The following is a 9,050-nucleotide window of genomic DNA, read 5'->3' on the forward strand; positions in this document are numbered from 1 at the left end:
CCTCCAATCTGCTTACTATTCCCCTAAATCGCTGCCTCTGTGCTAAATTACCATATCCCCTCCCCTGCACGGCACAGGGTCCTGTGACAGGCCCTGCTCTGCCTACCCTGTATGGCCATAGTAGAGGTCTGATATAGAGATTCCCTTCAACCTCCACCCACAGCGGGCCAATGGTTGAACAGCTGTGTAACAAAGTCATGGGTTTTTAGCCCAAAAGGGAAGACTTTCAGATTGTTGTAACTTATTCTTAGCATAGTGCCCAAAGGCCTGATCATAATGGTTTGCTTAATGAAGTGACTGATTTGGAATCAGAGTAACTATCCAAGATGCTTCATTAAGAGAGTACACTGAAGGAAATGTGCACATGATGTCTTAAAATCGTGATCTTCTAGAAGGACAGGTAAGGGTCTCACTAAATGCTGATATGGCGGCCTGCTGTGCACTGGTGCCACAGAACCCAGAAGGGTGCATGGATGTAGTTCTCCACAAGAGGCCCTCACACATTCACACACCTCCACCCTACCACCTCAGACCAGCAGAGGGAGCCCGTTAGGGATATATAAAGGGAGGGTGGAGCCAGGCAGCTCAGTCAGAAGTTAGTTAGTCTCTCAGACACAGAGAGGGACAGAGCTCAGAGTTGAGCAGAGAGCGTGCTGATGCTCAGAGAGCAGCGAAGAGGCAGCAAGCTGGCTGCTGTGCTTAGGCAAGCCAAGGCCTAAAGCACGTGTGAAGGCCTAGTGAGGACCTTGAGTGTGGCCGAAGGCGAGAGGAGAAGGAAGAAGTAGCGAGGGGGTAGAGGAGCATACCAGACTCACCCTGATATACAGTGCCTACAAGTAGTATTCAACCCCCTGCAGATTTAGCTGGTTGACACATGCGGAATTAACTTGGCATTGTGACATTTGTACTGTAGATCAGCCTGGAAGTGGGAAATGCACTGCAGCAAATTTTGTCTTTGTTTTTTTTTTTTTTTTTTTTAAAAAAAACGTTAAGTTAATTCAGAGTGTCATTTATTATTCAACTCCTCAAGCCACAAGAAATCTGTTTGGTCCCCCTAAAGTATTAAGAAGTAGTTCAGGCACCAAGAATAATGAGCTTCACATGTGTGGATTAAAGATCTTTTGCCAGCCTTTTCTGACTATTTAAGACCCTCCCCAAACTTGTGAACAGCACTCAGACATGGTCAACATGGGGAAGACAATGGAGCATTCCAAGGCCATCAGAGACCAGATCGTGGAGGGTCACAAGGCTGGCAAGGGGTACAAAACCCTTTCCAAAGAGTTGGGCCTACCTGTCTCCACTGTTGGGAGCATCATCCGTAAGTGGAAGGCTTATGGAACTACTGTTAGCCTTCCACGGCCTGGACAGCCTTTGAAAGTGTCCTCCCGTGCCGAGGCCCGGCTTGTCCGAAGAGTCAAGGCTAACCCAAGGACAACAAGGAAGGAGCTCCGGGAAGATCTCATGGCAGTGGGGACTTTGGTTTCAGTCAATACCATAAGTAACGTACTCCACCGCAATGGTCTCCGTTTGCTCATGATCACTTGGAGGACTCTGAGACAGACTGGTTCAAGGTTCTATGGTCTGATGAGACCAAGATCGAGATCTTTGGTGCCAACCACACACGTGACGTTTGGAGACTGGATGGCACTGCATACGACCCCAAGAATACCATCCCTACAGTCAAGCATGGTGGTGGCAGCATCATGCTGTGGGGCTGTTTCTCAGCCAAGGGGCCTGGCCATCTGGTCCGCATCCATGGGAAGATGGATAGCACGGCCTACCTAGAGATTTTGGCCAAGAACCTACGCTCCTCCATCAAGGATCATAAGATGGGTCGTAATTTCATCTTCCAACAAGACAACGACCCAAAGCACACAGCCAAGAAAACCAAGGCCTGGTTCAAGAGGGAAAAAGTCAAGGTGTTGGAGTGGCCTAGTCAGTCCCCTGGCCTTAACCCAATTGAAAACTTGTGGAAGGAGCTCAAGAATAAAGTCCACATGAGACACCCAAAGAATCTAGATAACTTAGAGAAGATCTGCATGGAGGAGTGGGCCAAGATAACTCCACAGACCTGTGCCGGCCTGATCAGGTCTTATAAAAGACGATTATTAGCTGTAATTGCAAACAAGGGTTATTCCACAAAATATTAAACATAGGGGTTGTATAATAATTGACCCACACTTTTATGTTTAAAATTTAATAAAATTCAACTGAGCAACATAACTTTTTGGTTTGTAAGATTTATGCTTCTGTTCATAAAACCTACTCTCGTTTGCAGTTTGAAGGCTCTAACTTATTTGCATCTTATCAAACCAGCTAAATCTGCAGGGGGTTGAATACTACTTGTAGGCACTGTATATACCGGACACCGGGTCCGCGCGTACGGGGACCCTTTATACCAGTAGGAACCCCTGGAGGACTACAGGTCCTAGGTTCACCAAATGCTGATTGCAGTACTAGGGCTAGGAGTCACGGAGGCCCCAGCGACCAGGGAGAGTGATCTCCAAGAAAAGTCCCTACCAACAAGTCAGCAGGTGCAAAGAGAGACAGTAACCAGTTAGGCCTAGCTCCAGGCAGGTCAGAAGCTTAGCGAGTAAAGCCACGGATCAGGAGTCCTATACCCGCTCACTGGGGAGAGTCCAAAAGTGCACCCTTCGTCCGGAGTACCCTGAACCGTGCCTGCACCATCACCAATAAAGGTACTGAAGCTTAGCCCCGTGTGAGTGTGCGTCTTTCCTCCGTAACCGTCCTGCCGTGTCTCCCCCGCATCCACCATCTACCCCTACACTGCCCTGGGGCTAGCTCTACCTGTGGAGAGCCATACTATCCCTGCTGCCGTAACACCAGCTCCAGAGGACTGCTCCGCAGCGGCGGCACCCTTTTGCCGCATTCCACAGGTGGCGTCACGAACTTTCCAAATCCCCAATATATAATTTCCCCTTTATACTGACCGCCCTGGGTCACGGACCGGGCCAGCCACCGTGATATCCCCCACCGGCATACGCAGAGGCCCGGCTGCCGAGTACCCCACGGCCCAGGGGGTGCGTTAGCCTTGGCGTCACAAACAGAATTCTGTGCCCGTTGCCACCGGGTACTGTGCGCCTTAAAAGACTGTAATACTCACTGTGGTGAAGGTTTCCCGCCATTCCCGAGATTTCTCGCCATTGTCCGCCATCTTCCTGTCGCCATGCGGGAAGAAGAGGGGCGTAACCGCGGGAATTGGAGAGGCGTAAACGCTGGAAGCGCGCAAAGCCCAGGACACGCCCCGCCCCTGACGTCGAATCAGAAAGTGTCAGGTCCTGGAAGGAGCCCAGAGGACACTCTGACGTCAGACGCGAGCGACGCAAGGTCCTTGAAGAAGACCGTCGCCCACGGAGCTGCGGCCTACCTGATAAGCAGTGAAGAAGGTAGGCTCCAGTTCACTAGGGGGGCGCAACCATAGCCGACGACCAGCGAGCCGCCGGAGCACCGGTTAACGCTCCTGATGCCCAACCCGCGCCCGGCACTGCACAGGCCGGAGCGGTCGCTCCACCAGCAGGGGTCGTGACCCCATTGATACCCATGGCCCTGCCGTATATCCCTGGAGTGAAGTGGCTTCCCCAGTATAATGGCAAACCAGACACCCTATCTGGATTCAAGAGAAAAATATGTGGTGTACTAGACATGTATTCTATGACCGGTAAACAGAGAGCTGCTGTTGTGCTGGGACAATTGACTGGTGCTGCAGAGTGGGAAGTTGAAACCTGGCCAGCCGCAGACCAGGAATCAGTATCCATCATCTTTAAGAGACTGCAACCTGTGTTTGAAAACTGCACTGAGACGGATCTCCGGATGATGTTCTACCACTGTGTCCAGAAACCTGAGGACAGTATCTGGGACTACGCCTGGTGCGTACAGGAAGCCCTGCGGGCCCTGAAACAGGTTAGTCCAGCCAGCATGCAAAATGAAAATAAAATGCTGACGGATCAAGGCCCTGCCTTTGAAGCCGAGCTGTTCAAAGAGTTTTGCCATTTGTACGGGTGTAAGAAGATCCGGACTACACCGTACCACCCCCAAACCAATGGGTTATGTGAAAAGATGAATAACATAGTCATCGACCTGTTGAAGACCTTACCTCTCGAAGAAAGAAATCAATGGCCGGACAAACTATCTGACCTGGTAGATCTGTACAATCACATACCTGTGCGTTCCACCAATTGTACTCCAGCGTACCTCATGAGAGCAAGACCTGGAAAGTTGCCCATGGACCTGGAGCTTGGAGTGGTCGAGCCAGAAGCAGATATGTCCACTGAAGACTGGGATGCGACTTGACAGGAACAGTACAAGAGAGTACAAGCCTGTGTCGAAGACAGTCTAAGTAGGGTGAGAGATAAGCAGGAAGCACAGAACAACAAGAGTGCACCAGCTGAACCCTTGACACCTGGAGAAGTTGTGCTGAAACGAAAGAGAAGAAGCCACAAACTTGACGACCAGTGGGAAAGGGAACCTCACACTGTGTTGAATTCCAGATTCGATGATAGGAAAATCTGCCTAATTTGCAAAGACGGAGGAAGAACAACTGCAACAGTATCAAGAGACCATCTGAAGTTGTGCCCAAGTCCGCTAAAGCCCCAGGAGGAAGTGCCTCTCACCGTACCGGAGGAGCCTAAAGAAGAAGTACTCCATACTGACTTAGGAGATTTCCCGGCAGATTGGCCTCAACTGGATGGAGCGGTAATAATACCTGTGCTACACTTCTACCAACAGCCAGAAGACTCTCCACTGCAAGTAAGACATGTAAGTGCCCCGGAAGAGCCTGCTCAGGAAGAATCCCCGGAAGAAGGATCACCGGTAGAAGCAGAGCCAGTAGGCCCAGTAACCAGTGTACTTGCCTGTCCCGTAGAGAGGTTAAGGCAGTCTTGCAGTCCATCAACACATGGAGCGGAAAATAGCGCAAGCATCCACACTACATGCATTCCAGTACTACGTAGGTCATCGCGCAGCACAAAAGGCCAGACCCCTGTCAGGTATAAGGAGTAAGTTAAAAATACCTGCAGTATAAATAGTTACCCAGCAGGGTATTGCATAATGTTTATTGTATAAACTGAAATATATGTGTTTATTTAGTTACGCGTAAGGGTATATACAGTTATATGAAAAAGTTTGGGCACCCCTATTAATCTTAAGCTTAATGTTTTATAAAAATTGGTGTTTTTGCAACAGCTATTTCAGTTTGATATATGTAATAACTGTTGGACACAGTAATGTTTCTGCCTTCAAATGAGGTTTATTGTACTAACAGAAAATGTGCAATCTGCATACAAACAAAATTTGACAGGTGCATAAGTATGGGCACCTCACCAGAAAAGTGACATTAATATTTAGTAGATCCTCCTTTTGCAAAAATAACAGCCTCTAGTCGCTTCCTGTAGCTTTTAATGAGTTCCTGGATCCTGGATGAAGGTATTTTTTTTTTTTCAAATTCAAGTTTTTTTTATTTTTTGTGTTGAAAAAGTACAAGATAATACAATATACATAGTAAAAGGGGTAGCGTAACTATAAATCTATGCATAACTACAGTACATTGGGGGGATACAGGGAGGGTTTTCCATAAATATCCAGATCAAGCATGTATTTTTCCATATGAAAGATAGAGAGAGAGGGAGCGGACCACGGCAGACCACCAATCAATAGAGTGTGATTATGATCATTGTTGTGACGACATCCTGGATAACTTTAGTTGGGGGCTAGATGGTAGGCGTCAGAGTTTTGGAAATCCATCCAATCCCTCCAAATCACACAGTATCTATCAACATCAGCCGGTGAGATGGCAATCAGATGCTCCATCCTATTAAGGAGAGAAATCTCCGCAAACCATTCCTCCACAGTGGGTGGGTCTCTACTTTTCCAGTGTCGTGGAATGACATTCTTAGCCGCCTGTATTAGGTAGCCTATTGATGACCTTTTATAACTACATTTACTTATTATTAACATTGATAAAAGGAGGGCTTCTGGCGTATTAGGGATAGTCAAACCAGTTATTTTCTCAATCATGGGAACCACCTTTACCCAAAATGCATTTATTATAGGGCACCCCCACCATATGTGTGACATTGTCCCTTCCCCCTCCCCACATCTCCAACATCTGTCTGAGACCACTGGGTACCATCTATGAAGGACTGCTGGTACCCGGTACCATCTAGAGATAATTTTGAAGGAGGTTTCCTGAGCTTTCGACCCTATTGAGGTTTTATGTGTTAGGAAGAAGGATGAAGGTATTTTTGACCATTCCTCTTTAAAAAACAATTCCAGTTCAGTTAAGTTTGATGGTCGCCGAGCATGGACAGCCCTCTTCAAATGATCCCACAGATGTTCAATGATATTCAGGTCTGGGGACTGGGATGGCCATTCCAGAACATTGTAATTGTTCCTCTGCATGAATGCCTGAGTAGATTTGGAGCGGTGTTTTGGATCATTGTCTTGCTGAAAGATCCATCCCCTGCGTAACTTCAACTTTATCACTGATTTTTGAACATTATTGTCAAGAATCTGCTGATACTGAGTGGAATCCATGAGTCCCTCAACTTTAACAAGATTCCCGATGCCTGCATTGGCCACACAGCCCCAAAGCATGATGGAACTTCCACCAAATTTTACTGTGGGTAGCAAGTGTTTTTCTTGGAATGCTGTGGTTTTTTTGCCGCCATGCATAACGCCTTTTTGTATGACCAAACAACTCAATCTTGGTTTCATCAGTCCACAGGACCTTCTTCGAAAAAGAAATTGGCTTTTCCAAATGTGCTTTTGCATACCTCAGCCGACTCTGCTTGCAGAAACGGCTTCTTTCGCATCACTCTCCCACTCACACTGTCTCCTCACACTATTCCCCTCAATAGTCTCCTTACAAGCCCCCTCCTAGATACGCCCCTGCATCCTCTATATACTACACCGCACTTGACCCATCCTCTATATACTACACCACAAAGGACACATCCTCTATATACTACACCGCAGGGGACCCATCCTCTATATACTACACCGCACGGGACCCATCTTCTATATACTACACCACACAGGACCCATCCTCTATATACTACACCGCATGGGACCCATCCTCTATATACTACACCACACATCCTCTATATACTACACCGCAGGGGACCCATCCTCTATATACTACACCGCACTTGACCCATCCTCTATATACTACACCGCATGGGACCCATCCTCAATATACTACACCGCACGGGACCTATCCTCTATATACTACACCACACATCCTCTATATACTACAACGCACGGGACCCATCCATGGGCGTACCCAGGATCAAAACTAGGGGGGGGCCAGCCATGGTCGTTCAGGTTGTAAAATTTTAAAACGAAAAAAGTGAATGAAATTTAAATTTTAAGAAAATTATATGTAATTGTAGAAGTGCTTTATTAGTTATTACAATTATTTGCTTGCAAAAAATTTTGATTTTTATTTTAATTACATGTCTTATACTAATATCATTTTTCTTGGGTTTGAAGAAAACTTGTTCAAAACTTTAGTTTCAATCCAGTCCTGATTTTCCTTGAAGAATTTCCGATGGACGCTCATCAAACACAATCCAGTCAGTCTGTCCTCTCCCATTGTACTTCTGAGCCAGGTCTTTACCCTTCGAAGGGTACTGAAAGATCTTTCAACAATAGCTGTGGTGGACGGGAAAGCACTTAAAATGAAGAGTGCGTGCCTTGTTGCAGGGAAAAAAATATTAGCCTCCTCAAAAAGTGCAGCCACTTCAATGTCTTTAACCACCTATCCTTTCTCCAGGTCTGGACCGGTTCCTACTCCCAAGGCCCAGGCCCTTCGAAATTTCAATAATTACACAGTGAGTGAGTGTATTGTGTAATTTACACTGGCTGGCTGCCACAGTCACTGGCAGCCGGCCCACAGTAACAGGAGAAGTGCTCCACTCCGGCGGGATTCTCAGAGACAGGAAACAGGGGAGGCAGGCAGTGTGCTACGTCAGCACGCCTCAGGAGTCAGGACCCTGATCAGGTGACATGCGGTGTGCTGTGTCACTCAGCGTGCGTTAAAGGTAATCCCGGCCGGACCCCATGCAGTGACACTGCGCAGTTCCGGCCGCCGGGTGCAGAGCAGGGCAGTCACCTGCGGCCGGCCGCAGAGGGAACTTTCGCTGGCCGCGACCGCCAGTGTTCTAAGTGTGTGTGTGGCAGGGCCGGCTCCAGGTTTTTGTGGGCCCCAGGCGAAAGAGTGTCAGTGGGCCCCTTTAATACATACCACGATTCATGATGCACAGATACCGAAGAGAAATATATATATATATATAGTACAATGCAAATATTTCACTTCTTACATTCATGAGTGATATCCATTGTAAATTCCACAATAGCTCAGAAACCAGTGAATCACTCCACACAGTATACTGGCACCCATAAAATAATAATAATCTTTATTTTTTATATAGCGCTAACATATTCCCCAGCGCTTTACATACATTATCATCGCTGTCCCCATCAGGGCTCACAATCTAGATTCCCTATCAGTATGTCTTTGGAGTGTTGGAGGAAACTGGAGAACCTGGAGGAAACCCACGCAAACACAGGGAGAACATACAAACTCCTTGCAGATGTTGTCCTTGGTGGCATTTGAACCGAGGATCCCAGCGCTGCAAGGCTGCAGTGCTAACCACTGCGCCACCGTGCCACTCTAAATGCTCCATACCGGATACTGGTCCCCATATAACGCTCCATACAGGATACTGACCCCCATATAACGCTCCATACAGAATACTGGCCCCCATATAACGCTCCATACAGAATACTGGCCCCCATATAACGCTCCATACAGAATACTGGCCCCCATATAACGCTCCATGCAGGATACTTGGCCACATATAACACTCCATGTAGGATACTGGCCCCCATATAACGCTCCATACAGAATACTGGCCCACATATAATGCTCCATGCAGGCTATTCCCCACACATAATGCCTCATACAGGCTGTTACCCTCACATAATGCCCCACGCAGGCTGTTCTCCCCACATACTGCCCCACGCAGGCT

The sequence above is a fragment of the Phyllobates terribilis genome, unplaced genomic scaffold (genome assembly GCF_046119375.1).
Source record: "Phyllobates terribilis strain yellow unplaced genomic scaffold, ASM4611937v1 Scaffold_2__4_contigs__length_985480577, whole genome shotgun sequence".
Taxonomy (NCBI): domain Eukaryota; kingdom Metazoa; phylum Chordata; class Amphibia; order Anura; family Dendrobatidae; genus Phyllobates; species Phyllobates terribilis.